Source organism: Pelmatolapia mariae, linkage group LG3_W (assembly GCF_036321145.2).
Source record: "Pelmatolapia mariae isolate MD_Pm_ZW linkage group LG3_W, Pm_UMD_F_2, whole genome shotgun sequence".
Lineage (NCBI taxonomy): Eukaryota > Metazoa > Chordata > Actinopteri > Cichliformes > Cichlidae > Pelmatolapia > Pelmatolapia mariae.
The window spans coordinates 60,511,098-60,533,074 of record NC_086229.1 but is presented as its reverse complement, the minus strand read 5'-3'; the positions used below and the strand labels follow the sequence as shown (position 1 = coordinate 60,533,074).

Below are 21,977 nucleotides of genomic sequence, written 5' to 3'. Positions count from 1 at the left end.
ATCTTATAGACAGACTGAGTCTGCAGACTGAGGAACTGCCTGCTTCTCATAAAACGTAGAGAGAAAAATTACAGAAAAAAAACATTCAAACTGGAAACAGATCACTGATAAAACTGATCTGATCACAATTTTAACAATTAGAGTCTCAGGGAGACTCTTAAAGATTTAAATCATAAATTCATTTTAAATATTATGAAGATAGTTTCATGACAACAAGAATCATGTCTGTTCTCTTTAAAAAAATATTTCCTCATTTCAACAACAGTAAAATGAGGTGAAGCTGAAGAGTAAACCATAACCTCCATTTTATTCTCTGCTCACAGTCAAAGGTTCAAGCTGTGCAGTTTACATTTTAATTTTATTTTATTTATTATATATCAAAGAAGGTCAGTATTAAGGATTATTATCAGCCTTTACTTGAAGAAATAACCCTGTGCTGCAGGGCTCACTGGTGACAGTGCTGCAAACCCTTGGCCTTCTCTCAGTAAGCTTCATGTAATCACCTGAAATAGTTTCCCCTCACAGCTGTGCCTTGTCAGAGTTCACTTGTGGAATTTCACATTATGGCAAGAACCAATCAGCTAAGTTAAGAGAATTGACAGCCATCATCACTTTAAGAACTGAAGGTCACTCAGTCAAGAAAATATTTAAGAAAATAAAGGATAAAACACATTTTGAGTTATTACACGCTTTTGTTTCCATTCATAGTTTTGATGCCTTCAGTGAGAATCTACAATGTAAATAGTCATGAAAATTAAAAAAAAACATGAAATGGAAAGGGTCAAAAACCTTTTGATTGGAGTGATTGGAGATTATGAAAAATAAAAATAAAACAAGCATATGCAGACAGTCATTGTGGTTGTGTGCTTTCTCAGAATGAGTTCCACCGAAAGGGAAATGTGACACTGGACTTTCCATGTGTGTCTGATGAGAAACATTAGAGACATTGTGTAGATGCATCAAATATACAGACTGAGTTTGCATAGAGACAAACATAATAATAAATGCATAATAAAAAAAATATTAAAACTGTGTTACTTTGACCCTGTTTTATGTGTTGAATTGAAGAAAAACGACTATAAACATTATTTAACGTTAAACTATTTTTAAAGTTCATTTAAATGTAAAAAGTCAGTCTGATTGATTCTGATTCAACCCTGTTGAAGAGGAAGTCTGTTTCTGTGTTCTGTGTAGAAGGCAGCACGCAGCTTCAAACACAGACATGCACTGCGTGTGCAGTCCTCCATTGTGTCATCTGTTCCCTGACAGGGCCCAGCCCTGAACACAAAACAGTTTTAATTCTTAGTCACATGGGTAAAAAGGGGGTTTTATTTCCAGGTTTTGGAATATTTTTTCTTCTTTAAATCTCCAAATTACTGATATTCAATCTGAGGTCAGTTGTTTATGACTCATTTGTTCTCTGTATTAACCACAGAAATCCAACAGCAACATTTTTGTTTCATCTTTCTGAGTCTTAAATTGGGAATGTGATACAGCAGATGAGGGTCTAAAATTAGTTGGTTGGGCAAGATGTAGCTCATATTTTACAATAAAGCTGACCTACATGACGTAGCCTAAGACTCTCAGAGTAACTGAGTGAATGAGTCCCACAGATATCATAGAGTCACATGACCTTGAGCTTTAACTCCCTGTGATCCAACAATTACAGCTAACTCGGCTCTTTGCATTTTAAGTACATTTCAAGTTTTTCACTTTTTTTCACTTTTTCACTTCAAGTTTTTCGGGACCTGTGTTCTGACACATGATGACTTTCAGAGGAACAGTCTGCTTCTCATAAAACACAGAGAGACAAATTACAGGAAATGAAAAGAACCGGTTCAAACTGGAAACAGATGACTGATAAAACTGACCTGATCACATTCTTAACATTCAGAGTCTCAGGGAGAGATTCTTAAAGATTTAAATCATGAACTGATTTTAAAGTCTAAAAATATTCTGAAGATAGTTTCATCACAGCAGGAATAATTTCTGTTCTCTATAAAAAATACTTCCTTGTTTCAACAACAAGGTGAAGCTGAAGGTTGACAGTTTTAGATAAGTCAAATAGAGAAACACGTCAGAGTGTAACCTTGGCCCAACATGTTTCAAATATGTTAAAAATTGCACAAAGAAATATGAAACACATATCTTAAAGGCTTCAGTGCTGCAGTTTCTGTTTCTTCTATGTTTTTCACCTGGAGCTGAGCTCAGGTGGTTTGTCTGTCTGAGACTGGATCAGCAGGTTTACAGTAATAAAGAATAAACACAACATCTCCCCGCACTGTTCAAATACACTTCAACAGAAAAGAAGCTATGCATGAATCAATTTTAAAGAAACATGACACTACATAAAAAAAACTGTTTATGCTTATAGCTTTACACTGCGAAGAAGTCTGTGTGCTGGTACAAAGGCCAGTCTTGGTTTTGCACATTTTTTTCAGTTTATTAGTGAAGCACAAAATTCATTATTTTGGTGTATGAGGCTCTTCTGCTCCTTCATAGTGCATAGGGTTGGGACTCTGTGTTGCACAATGTCTCTGCAGGTGAACTTTGGAAATGCTGTTGAAACACGTTGTTGAAATAGAACCGTGAGATGTTGTCGGACAGCATTTTTTAAAATTTGTGAAAGTGGATATAGGCACATTTAAAGATTTGAACCCAGCCATGTTAAAATTTACTACTTTCTACATGTATATGTGATACATGTAAGATATCACATATATGAAACAACATGTATGGAATTATTCCTCAAAGTAGCCACCCTTTGCTTTGTTGACAGCGCTGCACACTCTTGGCCTTCTCTCATTGAGCTTCATGATGTAGTCACCTGAAATGGTTTAACTTCACAGGTCTGTCTTGTCAGGATTCATTTGTGGTCTTTCTTGCCTTTTTAATGGGGTTGGGACCTTTAAAACCTCAGGTTTCTGAAGCATAAGAATGACTGTAGCAGCAAAAACAAAATAAAATAAAATAAAATAAAATAAAATAAAATAAAATAAAATAAAATAAAATAAAATAAAATAAAATTAAATAAACGGCAGCACAGGTATAAATAATAGTACTAACACTGCAAATTAAAACAACATCCAAAAACACAAGTTAGTAAGAAAGCGTTTACATTACTGCATATTAAGTATTTTAAGTATTAAGATAATACTTTTTGTAGTCCATCTTGAAGTTACTGTAGTTTCAGCAGACCTACACCAACGATATCCACCTTGAGATTATTGAGCAGGCTGGTTTGAATGCAGTTGGATTTATTCTCTTCGTCTTCTGAAACACAGGGCGTTTCACTGGGAAAAGGGCGAGATATCGAACTTTTAATGAATATATATTTTCATAGGACGTATAAGATATGAAAGACTATCGTTCATTTCAACATAATATATCACAATAGAGTTATATAACCGCAAGTTCCGTCTTTGTTCGCTCTTTTTACGCAACACGACTCTCCCCTCACTCCATCCTGTTATACTCGGTAGTCCTGGTTTATAACAAGATAAACTGTGGTTCGGTTATTTGGAGATGATTTGAATTCATAGTGTCAGATGACCAGCAGAATGTAAGGTTATGTAAGTTACCTAATTGGAATTATTTCTGCTTTGCGAGAGGAGTACTGCCAAAAATGTATACTGGAATTAGACAGTCTTGCCGCATGGCATCTCTACCACCCACACCTATGACTATACATTCATGAAAGACTGGAAATCTAGCCTGGGCTGGTAATGTAGCATACCAGGCATTTGACCGTTAGACCAATGAGTCAATTTTTTTTTTTTTTTTGTTGACATAATTTATTATACAGGCTGAAGCACTAGCAGCAGCCGATTGGTTCATTTTTATTATAGACACTGGATTGTCCAATCAAATCTCTTAATGCAAACTAATGTCGTTATGTAGAAATTGACTTTGCAGTGTACCCCCATTGCTTCTAAAAGGGAAATTTGTTATTCAAGTAATGTCAAATAAAAGGGAATACAGCCCATATAATGAATACACTCCTGTCTGGACAGACCCACACTAAAGGTGTTGACCCTCTGAGTGAGTTTTGAACACTTACATATATAACAACCAAACACCTAGTTGTGTGTGCTTATACATGCATGGGTTGCTCTGTATATGTCATTGTAGTGTTGTGTTGTGTATAGTGTGAGTACAAGAAAACAATTATTACAATATAATGGAGTTATATAATCGCATATTGATAGGATGTCTGATCCTTAGTAGTCTGCAAAGACTCTGTGTGCCTTCCATAGTGTTCTGGCATGCACACACATCTTAAGGTCAAGAGAGAAGTTGTACCTTCTCTTACTGATTTATGGTATAGGAGGACACCTACTCTATATCTGTTAAGTATAAGAGCCCTTTGTTTAGGTGGACCGCTGGACTCCTGGCACCGGCTTTTTAAGGAGGCGTTAACAGGGTCATACCTTGACCCACACACACATACACACACACTCACATGCACACACTCACACACAGGTAAGTGCAGGTGCAGGCACTTACGTGCTCACACATACACACACACGAACACAATGTTTTAGTTTATGGCACATCATATAGGGTTTAAAATGGGGGTCACTTCTATAAAACTGTTTGTAACAGACAAAGAAGTAGAGATTTGCAGAGGGACACCGGCCTTGCACATCTCCCCTTCTAGAAGGTGCATGTGTAACTGAAGATGAATAAAGGTTTTGTGAAATGACTACTGAGTCCGGTGTCATCTCTGGAGGCCTGAGGAATAAAAAGAACCGGGGTGAAACTGCTTTACATAACAGTAGCAACGCTGTGCCATATCATCCGCCTTCTGGGATAAATACAATAAAAATGGGTTGATTTGAATCTGCAGACTCACAGATTAGAAGAATTAAACTAAACCAAACATCTTTAACTGTGTGATTAAGAAGCAGAACTGAAATATTCAGGTTGTCCTGTTTAGAGAGCACAGAAAATAAAATGGGAAAAGTCATAGAGAGTTTGTGGTTTGTAGTGTTCCACACTCTGCTGCACCGCCCACTGAATTTCCTCTTTAATGCTTAACAATTCAGACTTGTGTTGCAGCTCAAACAGGAACTGTTTCCTCTCTGTGTGTGACACACAGGCAAAGTCCTCTGTCTCACACTTATCCCTGTAGATTCAGAGTCCTCCAACACCACGTGATATTGGTGCTAATCTGAGCAGAGATCAATGACATCAAATGAACATTCGTCAACTTTGTATCCGTGAATATTACCAACATGCCCAAAGGTTGTCACCTGGGAAGAGTCCACAAAGAATAAAAGAAAGAAATCTTAAAACCAAAATCAATATTGATGTCCTTTCTGTCATTTTGTAGTATGTCTTAACACATAAGCATTGAGTTTTGGGTGGCAGAACCAAACTGAAGAGCTTGTGCTGCCATCTATTGGTTTCATTTATACAAAACAACATAGTGTGCATGAAGCGCCTTGAGGCGACTTTTGTTGTGATTTGGCGCTATATAAATAAAATTGAATTGAATTGAACTACCTGCTTTTTGTGCTTATCTTACTTTATTTTATATTCCATAATATTCTGTTTGTGTTGTTTTTTTATTTGCTTGACATAGTGACGTGGTGATTAGCACTGTTGCTTCACAGGAGTTTGCATGTTCTCTCTTTGTTTGCGTGGGTTCTACACGGGTACTCCAGCTTCCTCTCAGAGTCCAAAGACATGCAGTAAGTGGACTTAAGTTAACTGGTTTCTATGGAGGACCACAAGAGCCACGCGCATCGAAATAAAAATTTCTGTGCTTAAATAATGAATTGTAGAATAAATTCTGCAATTGTAAATTCATTTTTGAATTCCAATTTAATAAACTGCATTTCAAAATCCTTTTTCCAATTGCAATTTAATAAACTGCAGTTAAAAATCCTTTTTCCATTTGCACTTTAATAAACTGCATTTCAAAATCCTTTTTCCACTTGCAATTTAATAAACTGCAGTTCAAAATCCTTTTTCCATTTGCACTTTAATAAACTGCAGTTCAAAATCCTTTTTCCACTTGCACTTTAATAAACTGCAGTTCAAAATCCTTTTTCCACTTGCAATTTAATAAACTGCAGTTCAAAATCCTTTTTCCACTTGCAATTTAATAAACTGCAGTTCAAAATCCTTTTTCCACTTGCAATTTAATAAACTGCAGTTCAAAATCCATTTCCCTTTCCTGTTCGCTCCGGGATTAGGTGCTGGATTAGCTGCTGGATTAGCTGCTGGATTAGCTCTTCGATTAACAACTTGCTGGAGGCTATTCAAATTAGCCACACCGTGGGATGTAAGGAGCTCTCTGATTGGTTGGTCAGACACAGGCTGTCTGCCAGCCTGGATTTTTCTAGCTCATAGCTTCGCCCTGCTAAGAAGCCTGTGTGCTTGTACAAAGGCCGTTCAGCCTCGGGATTTACACTCGGCTCGACACGGATATGTGAAGAATGAAGGGACCCTGCAGCGAAACGGAGAGCGCAACCTCTGACTGAGTGCCTGTCTACACAGTCTGACCACCTGTTGAAGGTAAGGTGCTAACATGGCTAACGCTAGCATCACCGCACGTAGCCCCGTTATTTTAAGGACATCTTAGTTTATGAAAGTTTTACGTCGCAGCTGTACGAGCTAGCTACGTGTTTTGTAAGCTGCTGTGCTCTTCACAAATAAAGCTGGAAGCAGCTCAGACTGTTAGAACCAGCACTGAGGCCTGTTACATTTATACAGTGTTAGAGCAATGGCTGTAACCTGCAGCCTTTAAACTAGCGATTAAAATGCTGACAGTAAACTCGTCAGTCCAGATGTTACCACATTACTTTGTGATACTTAGAGTTAAAACAACTGAGACAGGCTGATTAAAATAACAGCTGTCAGTTCTCTCATTCCTTATATCAAGACTGGAGATCGCACTACTGATTTCAGTTCATTTAATATGTGAGTGCACAGATTCATTCTCAACTGGACATAAATGATGATCAAAGGTTGTATACATGATGAATTCATCAAATCCCAGCCTCTAACACAGTGCGCTGAATCTTAGCTTTGAATGTCCAGTATATTCTAATCAGTGCAATGTAAGCATTCACTGAACCTACAGTATCTACACCTGTGTGGTAAAGATACAGATAATGAAATTTAATTATTAATACAATATACATCATGAAAAATGAAAGCTGAAATTGATTCAGTTTAGTACTTTTCTCTGTATGCTCTGTGATTATAAAGGCCTTAAATTCTGTGATATATACTGTAAATGATTTTCACAGAGGTCTTAAAGTAGTTAAATCACTGCTGATAGTCTGGTTGTTTATATTTTCACATGTTTTTGTGTCTGTAGGGCTGTTTGATGACGATTTGGACTCCTCTGGGAGATGAGGACACACCCACATCTGTTCCATACTGCAGCCATGGATGGTGTTACAGCTCTGAGGCAGCTTTGGGCCATCAGACGCACACACTGGAAAACCAGCACCTGGACTTCATGCAGGAGAGATGGCCTCAGTGATGTAGGTTCATAAGTGAGTTCAAACATTTCTGGCCTCTTATCACTTAGATTCCTTAATCTTAAAAGTGGATGCATTTAAAGCAGGAACTGCACACCTAGCTGTCAAAAGTTTGGCAGCATGAGTAAAGTTTTGTAGGGTCCTTGTTAAAAATTCCACAAGCACCACATTTGTCATATATAGTTCATTTTCAGGGCTCGCAAAATCGCTAGCCCGACGTCCCGGGGCTAGCGATTTTTCCAGTCGGGCTACCAGAATCTATCCCTGCCCTGCCCGTCGGGCTATCATAGGAAGGAAAAATATATGTCAATGCTTTTGCATTCTTTCGGAAATGTAGCTGGGTAAATATGTCATTGGCATCGGTGAACCACTGTCAATATGTGACTAGGGCTGCTCAATTAATCGAATTTTAATCTAAATTACGATCTGGGCTTTCAACGATCATTAAAAATGACTGAGCCGATTATTAGCACCTCCCTCGTGCTTTACTCTCGCGCTGCTCCGTGTGGCAAATCGAGCGCACCTCTCTGCGTTTTGAACACGCCTCACAACAATTAAGAGGAGCTAACAGAGGGAAGCTCGGAAAGCTAAGCAGAAGTTATTTGGAGAGGAGAGTGACTGCCGTTGGTTGAAAAGAGGTTAAAAAAAAAACCCTTCAGTGGTGTGGAAACATTATGGGTTCGCGGAGTCAGACGTGGATCAAGTAGACATAGTGTGTAAACTTTGGTGTTGTAGCTGCACCACAGAGCGACATGGCAAAGTTCACTAAACATAGATGTTTACATTTTATTTTTTATATTGCAAACATTTGCACTGTTATCAGTATTTGCACACTATTTTATACTATTTTTACTATTTCTTTAAAGCCATTATTCAATACATTGTTATTGTTAAATAAATATCATCAAATAATCGAGATCTCAATTTCAGTGAAAATAATCGTGATTATCATTTTTGCCATAATCGAGCAGCCCTATATGTGACATATTGAAATCGCATTTGAATTTGCGCTTGTTTTTTGCTTTCACTTTGCAATCGCGCGAACTGTGTATAGAGAGCGACAGTACTGATTGGTGAGTGACGATAATTTGCGCACCAATTCCTCTGACATCGTCTTATCAATCGTTAGTTTGCTATCAAACATGACAAGTGAAATCTCCCGCAGCAAGCTTAAACATGTGAGAGGTTGATCGCGCAGAGAATCGCTGAGCGTTATGTGAGTGCGTGTGTAAAGGCAGCAGGATATATATTTTAGTTCTGCTGAGCCAAATAAGACCGGTCAGGGTGAAGAAGTGACAGCCAAAGAAAAGCTTACCACAAAACGGAAAAGTTATGACAAATCAGACTATAAGGCAAAAAGAAAGTGCAGCTTTATGGTTTCATGGACAAAAGAATTTCTGTGGCTGGAATATGACAAGCTAAATAACCAGGGGTGCACATAAGTGGTCCGCAGGTGCGCGTTCGCTGTCAAAATAAAATACGCGCACAAGATAAGAAGTTGCAACGCGTGTTTGCGTCCATAAGATTTTCTGGAGGACGACAGACATTTGTTTAGAACTCCTAAAGATGTCGAAGAAGCTCCTTTAAGCAATTACTTTGGTGTTCCTCCACCTCCAAAGAAATGTCAGATGGAGTCCGAACCACAAAAGAAGCGCGTATTCTAGGAAAAGTGGTTGCAGGAGGTGAGCTGGCTTTAAACAAATGATGAACGCACAGAGATTTGGTGCAGAATGTGCCATGAAAATCCCACTCTAGCGGACAAAAACAGTGCCTTTTATATGGACGCAAACGCGCGTTGCAACTTCTTATCTGGTGCGCGTCTTTTATTGTGACAGCGAATGCGCACATGCGGACCACTTATGTGCACCCGTGTAAATAACATAGAAATCGAGGGAAACCAACAACACACCCGGCAGAACATTGAGTCGACAAGTGCCTTTGTTACTGGGACCAGTAATTTTAAGAAAGGCCCCCATTAGAGCCCATGAGAAATGCAAGAAATTGATTATTGCTCAGTCTGCAAATAACATACTAAAAATCAACCTGAAAAATCTGTTAAGAACAGCGTACTATGTTGCAAAGAGTGAACTACCACTGGCAAAATTTAGCAGTCTTTGCAAACTTCAAAAAGCAAATGGCCTAGATCTTGGTTCCACTTGCCTCTTACCCGTGACTCCAGTGGAAATTTCAAATTCAGGATCTGACACAGACTGATTCCTGTTGTACAGTTCTTACAAGTTCATAGAAATTTCTGTTCAATTACAACCAAGTATTTGAGTTGATGATTGTAATTTTTATACAATATTGTAATTTGTGTTTCAACAATTTTTTGATTAATGTTTTTTTCCCATTACGGAAACAAAACAGGAAACAAAACATAAAAAAAAATTGCTCCCTTATTTATTCGGGCTACTTAAATTTATTTTGGGCTACCAAAAACTGAAGAGTCCCTGCCCGAAGGGCTACCAGGGATTTTGAAATTTTGCGAGCCCTGATTTTGTACAGGACATTTTTGAAATTATAAACTATATATTCTAGTTATCCACTTGTCAGTAATTTCTGAGTAAATGGATGGCACTGATAAATCAGTGGTGATTCACCTGCAAATGTTTTTAACAAACTTTGTTTTTTGTAGAATTCATCAGCAGCTGTGAAGAGATGCATTTGAATATCTTCTGGTTCCACTTTTCCTAACCTGGAAGCTGAGGATGGCTGATTTCTGACAAGGACACACACCTCAGCGCTTATCATGGGTGTTACATCCTCCGTGCAGCAATTCCAGAGAAAACGAGAGAGCAACGACCACTCATTAAGACCAGACAGAAATCTGTCCCTTTTTGGCAGCTGTGGAAACTTCCAATAAGAAAGTTTGCATTCTTAGAACAATGCTGGGTCGTGTGTGATGTGTCATCATATGAGGATATTACATTTTGACTTAATTCTGCTCAATTAAGTGTTTTGATCGTTGATCCAGTATAGCAGCTTTGTGTTGTGCAGCAAGTTAAAACCCATTGTCCTCACGAGCACAGCATCTAACAACTCTCCTTAAAAAAACCGAATGACTTTAACTAGACACAATGGTTTCCAGTGGGAGATATATTCATCACTCATCCGTGACACTGGAGAAGTCACCTGGATGAGTGATAAAACAATTTTCCATGGAAAATCCAGAGGAACTAAACTTTGTTGTTGTTTCTCTGGGCTCAATTTCAGCCTCAGGAGCATCTCTCAGAAGAAAACATTTTGCCAATAATCAGATAAAAAGATTGTTGAACCAGGTGGTATTCTCTGGAGTTTAAGACCAAAACTGAACTCAGTGAATTGACATTAGACTGGAATTCATAAGATGAATCGAAATACTGCTGAAGCTGATAGATAGATAGAGATAGATATAGATAGATATATAGATAGATATAGATAGATATATATAGATATATATAGATATATATATATATATGTGTGTGTTTTTGTTTTTTTTCACCAGGTCTGTAAAGTTCAGTATGACTGTGGTACATGATACAAAAGAATAAATACAGAAGAATAAAAACTTTATGTGAATAACTTTACTCTTCTTAAAAATAACTCATAAAACAAGTAAAAGTACAAATGTGTACAAGTTAGAGACTTCCTCAGTAAGTTTACACTCTTTTGGAGTGATTTTAATTATGTGTTAAAGAAGAAAGAGATTAGGAGGTGAGGTAGAGGATGCAGAGTCCATCATCACTGAGGCCGTCTCTCCTGCATGAAGTCCAGGTGCTGGTTTTCCAGTGTGTGCGTCTGATGGCCTAAAGCTGACTCAGAGCTGTAACACCATCCATGGCTGCAGTATGGAACAGATGTGGGTGTGTCCTCATCTCCCAGAGGAGTCCAAATCGTCATCAAACAGCCCTACAGACACAAAAACATGTGAAAATATAAACAACCAGACTATCAGCAGTGATTTAACTACTTTAAGACCTCTGTGAAAATCATTTACAGTATATATCACAGAATTTAAGGCCTTTATAATCACAGAGCATACAGAGAAAAGTACTAAACTGAATCAATTTCAGCTTTCATTTTTCATGATGTATATTGTATTAATAATTAAATTTCATTATCTGTATCTTTACCACACATTTGCCACACAGGTGTAGATACTATAGGTTCAGTGAATGCTTACATTGCACTGATTAGAATATACTGGACATTCAAAGCTAAGATTCAGCGCACTGTGTTAGAGGCTGGGATTTGATGAATTCATCATGTATACAACCTTTGATCATCATTTATGTCCAGTTGAGAATGAATCTGTGCTCTCACATATTAAATGAACTGAAATCAGTAGTGTGATCTCCAGTCTTGATATAAGGAATGAGAGAACTGACAGCTGTTATTTTAATCAGCCTGTCTCAGTTGTTTTAAGTATCACAAAGTAATGTGGTAACATCTGGACTGACGCGTTTACTGTCAGCATTTTAATCGCTAGTTTAAAGGCTGTAGGTTGCAGCCATTGCTCTAACACTGTATAAATGTAACAGGCCTCAGTGCTGGTTCTAACAGTCTGAGCTGCTTCCAGCTTTATTTGTGAAGAGCACAGCAGCTTACAAAACACGTAGCGAGCTCGTACAGCTGCGACGTAAAACTTTCATTAGCTAAGATGATCTTAAAATAACGGGGCTATGTGCGGTGATGCTAGCGTTAGCCACGTTAGCACCTTACCTTCAACAGGTGGTCAGACTGTGTAGACAGGCACTCAGTCAGAGGTTGGCTCTCCGTTTCGCTGCAGGGTCCCTTCATTCTTCACATATCCGTGTCGAACCGAGTGTAAATCCCGAGGCTGAACGGCCTTTGTACAAGCACACAGGCTTCTTAGCAGGGCGAAGCTATGAGCTAGAAAAATCCAGGCTGGCAGACAGCCTGTGTCTGACCAACCAATCAGAGAGCTCCTTACATCCCACGGTGTGGCTAATTTGAATAGCCTCCAGCAAGTTGTTAATCGAAGAGCTAATCCAGCAGCTAATCCAGCAGCTAATCCAGCACCTAATCCCGGAGCGAACAGGAAAGGGAAATGGATTTTGAACTGCAGTTTATTAAATTGCAGGTGGAAAAAGGATTTTGAACTGCAGTTTATTAAATTGCAAGTGGAAAAAGGATTTTGAACTGCAGTTTATTAAATTGCAAGTGGAAAAAGGATTTTGAACTGCAGTTTATTAAAGTGCAACTGAAAAAGGATTTTAAAATGCAGTTTATTAAAATGCAATTGGAAAAAGGATTTTGAAATGCAATTGGAAAAAGAATTTTGAACTGCAGTTTATTAAATTGGAATTCAAAAATGAATTTACAATTGCAGAATTTATTCTACAATTCATTATTAAAGCACAGAAATTTTTATTTCGATGCGCGTGGCTCTTGTGGTCCTCCATAGGTTTCAGTATGAGTGCGTGTCTGTCTCTGTATTAACCCTACAACAGACTGGCTGCCTGCCAGGGTGCACCCTGCTTCTTGCTATAAGACAGCTGGGATAGGGTCCAGCCCCACCCCCGCGACCCTGAAAACGACAATGTGTAAAATCACAAGACGTCTTTAATGTGATGTTTACGTTTAATCATTAGATGTTTCTCTGAGCTTTGTTCTGTCAGTTTTGACTCAAATGTGGTGTGTCTATACATATCAATTATCCTATTTTAACATCAACTTCATGCGTCACCACTCTGGAGTGAGAAAAACTGATGTTTCTTTTCTCGTCTTCAGCTCTGCAGCAAGATATGGAGGCGAAGCTTGGAGATGACGTCACACTTAAGCGTCAGATTATACCATGAAATAATTTCAGTGCTGAAGTGGAGCAGAGCTGACCTGAACACAGACAGCTACGTAGTTGGATGGGAGGCGCCAAAGGAAAGGAGTTTATAAAAGTCGAATGCGCCACGAAACGTTATTCAGCTTGCCACCACTTGAGAGGCACACTTCTGGCACCGTTTTCCTTTCGTCATACTTAAAAAGGGTTCTAGAAATATTCATAGGTTTTATAAAGATATTAGTATTGATACCAACTCTAGAGGTTACGTGACTGAATTACGATTTTCTTATTCGAAGGATCTGTTACTCAAATCAGGGAAATGGCTTTAACTCTCTCACTTTTGCTTCTCTACGGCGTCTTCGTGTTCGTCTCTGCAGGTGAGATTAAAAATTAAATCTCAATTAATTCAGTCAAAACAGTCAGTGCGCCCCCAGGGCAGCTGTGGCTACAATATAGCTTGCCATCAATAGTGTGCGAGTGTGTGAATGTAGTAGAAAGCTGGGCAGACACTGTGCGATTTTTCAGTCGCGCGATTCAGCTCAAACTGCACGATTGACTCGCAGGAGTTATAAGGTCACGATGCAGGGTCTCACACTGTACAGCCCGATGCTCTGATGCGACCTGAATGCTCAAACTGTGCGTTCATAAAATGAAGGTTATAATAGAAATTCTGTCGCTCGCTCTCCCTCTCTGTCTTTCACTCACACAGACACGCACACCACCACCATCAACTTTGCTAAATTGCTAATGAAAAACATTGATCAGGCAGCTGTGATTGAGCAGCAATGTAGATCCAACTATTTTCACGGTTGTTGTGGTCGTGGTAATTTTGTGAGGCCACATCGAAAAGGCTCGGGTGAGCTTTCCAAAGTTCTACAAGTTGCGCCTCCATCACTTGAGTCCAGATCACACGCTGCACTGCCGTGCTGCTCCGTCTTTTTCACCGACGTCTGTGTGTTGGCGGGTGCGCAGTGTAAGCTGCTGCGGTGACACCCTTACCAGCGATTGATGATCGGGAGCTGGTCGTGAGGTGTTAATCGCTTCTCGTTACCCCACGTATACTACACGATGCACGACACACGATGAAGGCCAAGCTCGGGCCGATCACCAAAACGGTCGCACGACTCAAAAATCGGCTAAAATGGGCCATAAATCGCACAGTGTAATGCTGGGCTTACACTGTGCGATTTTTGGCCCATTTTGGCCCAGCTTAAGCCCAGCTTTGTATAGTGCTTTAGTCCATAGGGACTAAGTAAAGCGCTATACAAATACAGGCTATTTACCATTTCTGTAGTGTTGAATTAAAAGAAGCAGTATTTATCACTGTGACAGATATGATCAAAGTGTTTAGCTTGACTTGCATAAAACAATCTAATTTAATATAACACTTATATAAATTCTGTGTTTGTTTCCTGTAAATCCAGTGGGTTTGTATCTCAACTTTTCAATGTATGACTGGAAAGGACGCTGCGTTTCTCCTTGCTACTTTGTGAAAGTCTTTTCCCCCTCAATATGTGACAGTTCACGGTTAATCACATCCAAGTTGTCAAGTGTGCCAGAATATTTTTCCTCAGGTCACATCTAGTTCAACGGTATCCACAACCCGAAAACTACCCGCGAAGAAACAAAGAGGCTCGCCTTGAAAAGGTACAGTTTCTTTGACTGACTATGTGCAGATTACGCAGGGGCTTTAGACATGGATTGGAAATGACACATGGCTGCTATAGAAAAATGTGTATATCCTGAACTCGTACTTCAAGCACGAGTTCAGATTGCGTAATTCCGGAAATCAATATCAAAGCCCATAGAGGAAATTCATTTGCATAAGTTTGTTTTTACAATCACTGAAATGCAAGTTAGACATTTTTTCTATTATTATTGTTATCATTATTATTATTATTATTATTTGTACTTGACAGGAGTGCTTTCAGTCATTTTCTCATCAGTATGTTAGGACAGAAACGATTATGTTGTGGATTTATTATCATCTCGTGAAAAAATGTGTCCATCTTTCAAACTCTTAGATTGTGTAGGCATTAATGCAGCTGTCAGACACTTCCCTTGCACTATAACCATTGTTTGCATGCTACTGTAGCAATCAGTGTTACATGAAACTTGCCTATGTAAACCTTCAGACACATAACAAACACATCAATGGTCAATTATTTGTTATGGAAAAATGCCACAGTTGGATCTGATGTGAATATATGAGTGAAGTGAGTTGAAGACAAAAACTGAACTAAATTTTTTTTTAGGTTTTAAGAATAGAGTGCACAGAGTCTGTAATCTGATTACATTTCATCTTGAGATTTGGTCTGACTGGCATCATTTAATGGCTGGATGAGAATATTTTAAAGGTATAGTATCTTAAATTCAGAGTACAGATCTTCAGAAATTTTTTTAAAAGGGTGCCCTGTATGTCTCAATTTAATTTCACTTTCACGTGGAACTGTGACCTAATATAACAGGTCCATCAGTAAATGGTGTCTTATCTTCCGTTTCTGTCTCCTAGATTTTTTCAGGTCAGGTTACAGCTGAAAAGATTTAAAAACATGAAATGTCACATTAGGATTTCAGCTTCAAGTAATGAAAGTATCATATCATGCAGAGTCCGCATCATACTATAATGCTCGTATGATCGCACTTGTCATAAGGGGACCGGTCTTGTTTGCATAAACGTTGCCCAGTAAACTGTGAGTGCTAACATTTCTATGGCATATGCAAATACTTTAGACAAATCCCACAGTTTTCTATATTTTTTACTTTTGACAGTTTAAATAAGCATTAAGAAATCAAAGGTCAGATTAAAATGGTGTATCACAATATAATGTATCATCACACAATACTATATATATATATATATATATATATATATATATATATATTCAATATCAGAGACAGCATGCGAGTTTGCTAGTATAGATAAAAATATTACAGTACATATGAACATGAACAGTGTTCATTGAAGTGTTTTCAAGCCAGCCTCTGTCTGCAATGTTGATTTAGGTAAAGGCTTTTAACAAAACAATTGCAATAAATCCAATAATAACTATGATTTTCACCATGATTAGTAGCAGTGATGGGAATAACGGCGTTCCAAGTAACGGCGTTACTTTTTTCAGTAACGAGTAATCTAACTAATTACTATTCCTATCGTTACAACGCCGTTACAGTTACTAACAAGGAAACGCGGTCCGTTACTATTTTTCAACAAACAGACGGTTGAAGCTGTGTTCAGCTTACCGCATCTTATATCAGTTGCACAGAAGTAGCTGTAAGTAATCTGGTCGCTACAGCTTTAAGCAGCTATGCGCTCCCGCGGAGGGCAATCACGATCACTGCACAACACCTGGAGCTCAGGGGGCAAAACAATCGCATGAGTGCTGCTGTTTGACTGAGGAAGAGTAAAGTAGTCGTGGTAAGCTAATCACATGACCACTTAAAGACAAAGCAACAAGGTGACATATAGCAGTTTATAAATTGTATCGATAGGCCACGTAAAACCAGAGTCATGATAAACAATATATACGCGGCGTTTTTTCCTCAATAGTTTCGTCACATTTACTGTCTAAGGACAGCGCAGCGAGACCTCTCTGCTTATGAGCAAAAAAACAGGGGAAGTTTTAGGAGTGAGAGAGAGAGAGAGAGAAAGACAGCAGAAAAAGAGGGAGAGCGAATTTTGAGATGTGAAAATTCGTGTTTGGAGTGTGTAGTTAATGTGTTGTCTTGTGTAGTTAGTGTGTAGTGTTGTGGATAGTTTTGTGTTGTGTGTCAGAACAATGAGAGACTGCTGTCTCCAGGTAGAAACAGGAGTGATACACCTGCTGCTGTCAGACCTGCAGGTATCAGGCTGTGATGTTCTCCTTTGTAGTGGACAGAAATATTTGGAGTGGCACAAATAATTTGTGTGACAATTGACAATTTATAATTGCATTTTAAGTTATGAGAAATGATTCATTAAACATGTTTGGTTATTACAGTAAAAAATTTAATTTTTTCTACTCAGATTTTATGTTTTTTGTCTGATTTTAGATCAATTGTGTTAATACACATACATGTCAAAATGAAAACACAACTGTAAATTCAGACATGTGAGGTTGTGCTGAAAAGGATGATACCAAACAAGACAAAGTAAATAGTTTTAAAAGGTGAAATGTAGAGGTCAAATCAAAAGTAGTTAAAAATGGCCAGTTATACCCTGGACCCCAGAGGGTTAAACTTTTTTTTTTTTTTAAAGTAACACAATAGTTACTTTTCAAGTAATTAATTACTTTCAGAATCTTGTAACTCAGTTACTTACTTTTTTAAAGAAGTAACTAGTAACTATAATTGGGGCTACCATGATTAGTCGACTAGTCACGATTACGTCGACTATCAAAATCGTCGACGACTGATTCAATAGTCGACGCAGCGTTTGAAGCTTTGTAAGATCCCAAAAGACGCAGGAATAAGTAGTAGGATTTAAGAGTGTAATAACGGACTGAAACAGAAGATGGCAGCACTGCATGTACAAGGATGCCAGCTGCCATTAAACCCCGAAGAAGAAGAAGAAGTAGCTCTGTCCCAGAATTCATAGCGCGGCCCAGCTCAGTTTCCAACAATGGCGGCAGCTAGTTAGTTTTAATATTACTCTTATTATTCCTTCTGGGTCACAAAATAAACGTTTAACATATTTTCTGGCGAGAATATAACTGTGTAAACCTCAAATATCTGCTCAGTTTATCAAGACACCACATATTTTCAAAAGCGCTCCGACGTTTTCGGAGACATCTGTTACCCACTAGCTCGAGAGCTACCCGGGGGCAAGGTTCACTAGCGCCGGTGAGAACACCTGACTCCCGGCAAATTGTTTTCAAACCCACCGCCGCCGCTACTCAGGTTAAACATGATATATAAGTCACTTAGATAACTTAAAAATTATATTGTTTGGCTTTTTTTTAGTATTTTATTTGTTCCTGAGTAAATTGGTTTGGCTGAGATTAAAGTTATAGTTTTTACACAGCTGAATAAACGTCAAGCAGACAACTGATTATCAGAAGTGTGAGATGCTCGAGAATATACTCCAGTGTCCCGTTATATTTTAGATAGCAAGGAGTTTATTAAACTTCACCGAAACAATCTGCAAATTTCATTAAAATTTAATAAACTATCATCTTGTCTTTATTTTTAGTTAGCACATACTTTAAACACTTAAAGCTGTAAGCTAATGATAGTTATATAAGAGCAGACGCGTGCTGGTGCAATAAGCTGTACGTTTTACGTCCAATGGATGCATGATCTGATTAGTCGACTAATCGCAAAAATAATCGGTGACTAGTCGACTATCAAAATAATCGTTTGTGGCAGCCCTAACTATAATTAATAATTACTTAAGTAACATGCCCAACACTGTTTATCGGCCTCCATTGCTGCAGAACAGCTTTAAATTGTTAACCCATTTTTTTGTTCCCTGAAAAATGCCTTTTTGTATAATTCTAAAATGTACATTATTTTTGAGTTTTGGGTTAGCCTTAGCCTTAGCTTTTATTAACCTCTGGCAGTTCACCAATTACCTTAGTACCATTTCAAACTATTCTTTGGATTCGAACAACTTGAATTGCGATAAATTACTGGAAAAAACTTCGAACTGTAGTGCGTTTTTTTTAAAGGGAGCTATTTCCTTGTAATGTTATTTGCTGAATACAATGCATAAAAGTTTGATGACACAAAGTTTGAACATATATAGTGATTGCTGAGATGTTTTTGTTTCTCATACTGTATCAAATGCTTCTCTAGACATTTTATTTTCTTTGACCAATGTGCTGTCGATTCATTGTCCAGCCATTATTATTATTTTTGAATTGTATCTTTATTTTGAACACGTTAAAACAGTATAGTAACAACGGGAAAAAGAGACAAAAGGAAAACAAAGCAATAATCATTATAATTAACTGATTTAACTGATGTTCAAAGAGCATTAGGAAGAAGCATAAGCCTATTTAACTCCCCCCCCCCCCCCACCCCCCACCCCCGACTATTTAGTAACTAATAGTAAACACCTTTTCTTCCCGTTTATGCCCTGTCAATCATAAGTTCTTTAGTATAATTTGTTACATGTATTTGCAATCCAAATACATGTAACAAATTGTGTTGAAATCTGAGGCCAAAACAATATTAAGTGTTCATTACAAAAAATCAGCATTCAGGGCTGCTCACTGGGAAAGATCTAAATCTATTGGCACAGAGCTGTTTGTGTGTAGTGCCTGATGTGAAAATAAACCCCATTTAGTCAGCAATATGTAGTCTTACATTAAGCTTGCCAACTGCATTACTTTCCCTTGTAGTACTTTTTACGTGGAATAAATTCAAGAAATACAGTGTTGAAGCTTGACCTCTCCTCTATGATGTGAACTCCCTCACATCATAGTTTGCTCAGGACATGGTCACAGTGCTGCAGAGGTCGTTGAGGGATGTGCTAACATTACCAGCTAGAGAAATACATTGTTTGTTATTATTGTGGGCTGGTAGAATGGTCTTACACTGACTATCTCTGTCATGTAAATGGTCAAACTGGGGCCATACAGGATGTGGTCCCCTTCTCAATGCACTGAGCTAAACCAGCACCCTCTAAGGCAATAACTAAACATTTAAAGTCACAAGAAGCAAATCACTGTCGCTGAAGTGGAAAGTGAGCTCATATATGACCTGTGACTTGGCAAAAATCTGACACAGCTATTTGTGCCTCCAAGCTAAACTTACTGGCATCAGGTCTTTTACAATGAAATGGATTGTTGCCCTCGTGATATCGTTTTTTTGATTCCTCATTTTTGGGGAGATTTTTTTGCTGTTGATTGTATGGGATAAAGTGCCCCCCCCCCCCCCCCCCCCGCCCCCCACACTCACACACACAAATATTTCTGAAAATGTGTTTTGTTTGTTTGTTTTAATTTCAAGTATTGTATAAGAACACAAACTGCAAATGTGAACACATTTTTTTCCTTCTCAATCTTAATTAACTGAAACCTTTCATTGAACTACTAAATAAATAAACTGTCAAGTTATTCTAACACTAGTGGACTGGGTAACCAAAACAAAACTTTTTTTTCCCTTTAAAAAACAATCAGATGTCTGTGGTTCAGTGTCAGAAGATCAGCACAGGGGCAACTCCAGAATTTTCTCATAGGGGCGTACCGCCCCTGCATCAACAATGGCTGTGCAATAACTTTTGAAACCTTAACATGCAGCACCATTAACAAAAGTGGGTCAGCATAGGTTGCCTGCACGAGCACACACTTTCAGCTTGTGAAACTGTTGCAGTTGCTGGTAGCTGATGTGAAGAAATGTCTGGACAAATCTGGACAAAGTTGTTTTTCCCCCTCCCTTGGGTAACATATACATAGCAAATAAAAGCATGTAACTAGGGTGATGTAAAGTGTGTATCATCAGATTTAACTATAATATTGTGAGGCTGTCCATCTGTGAAGTAATTATAAACCTAACTCCGTTAACTTGCTTGTAGACTTGTGTTTCTGCTGTTCCTTCAAACATATCAGGCCCTTGTTTACAGATCAATGTCACAACCACTGTGACAGTGGATTTTATTTAATCAAATAAAATCCACTGTCACAATTTATTTTAAGGTTTTCTATTGTGTTTACTGGAACCTTCTAGATAACTTAAAGAAAGTGTTGCTGTCATATTTTTTTGTATGTGGTTTCTTTATCATCATCTACAAGAGCATTAAGAACATGTCTTATTTTATTTTTCAGTTGCTGACTGGCCATTGGAGCGCTGAACCTGCAGTGAACAGCCAACCAGTGACAATTAATGCTACAGCACTTTTGAGCTGGAAGACACCCCTCTCTTTCTCTCTCTCTCTCTTAAATAAATAACACGTTTGAGCTATTTATGTTTTTTACTTGTAATGACTTGTAATAGACTACAACTGGTAATGGGCGGGCTGGCTGGCTCATATGATGGACAGTAGATAAATCATGTGTGCAGAAGACCATATGTTACAGTGGTGATTGGCACAGACTTCAATGGACATTTAGGTGAAGGGAACAGAGGTTATGAGGTGTTGGGTAGGTGTGGTGTTTAGGAGAGAAATACAGAAAGACAGATTTTCCAAAAGTGGAAATGGCTGTGGTGCAGCCATACTTCAAGAACAGGGATGAACTTCGAGAAATATATGAAAGTGGAGGAAGGAGCACACAGGTGAACTAAATATTATGCAGAAGATGCAATCAGAAAGAGATAGGAGACAAGGTGTCGCCAGGGGAGAATGCAGCTATGCAGCATCAAATGGTAGTCTGTAGGATGAGTTTGGACATCAAGAAGAGGAAGTGAGTGAAGGGAGAAGCCTTCACTCACTTCACATATAAGGATTACATATTGGAAGTTTGAGAAGGAAAAATGTCATACAGGAGTTGAAACAGGCTCTGGGTACTAGGGAAGACTTACCAGATGGCTGGGATAGTACAGCTTTATTGCTGAGAGAAACTACCAAGAAGGTGTTTGATGTATTCTCTAGACAGAGGAAAGAGGACAAAGAAAAGTGATCCTGAAGTTATTTGAAGGAAGGGATTTACAAAGAAGTATAGTCAGGGAAATTAAGAAAATAGACCAGAGTACTGGGAGGCTAGGCATGTAGCAAAAACTGGTGGTAAGGAAAAGGCTGAGTGTGTTGTATACAAAGTGGGACACTAATGAAAGAGGGA

General features: G+C 38.4%; 2 long non-coding RNA genes across 2 annotated transcripts in view; one reads left to right on the top strand and one right to left on the bottom strand.

Moving 5' to 3' along the window:
- LOC134624702 (uncharacterized) overlaps window positions 1–21,977 on the bottom strand; it is a 167,076-nt gene that overhangs the window by 71,265 nt on the left and 73,834 nt on the right. The gene's annotated exons all lie outside the window — the stretch shown is intronic.
- On the top strand, window positions 6,084–10,587 carry LOC134617503 (uncharacterized). The gene is made up of 3 exons (XR_010091535.1): window positions 6,084–6,525; window positions 7,334–7,514; window positions 10,135–10,587. It is a non-coding gene; the product is annotated as an uncharacterized LOC134617503 (long non-coding RNA).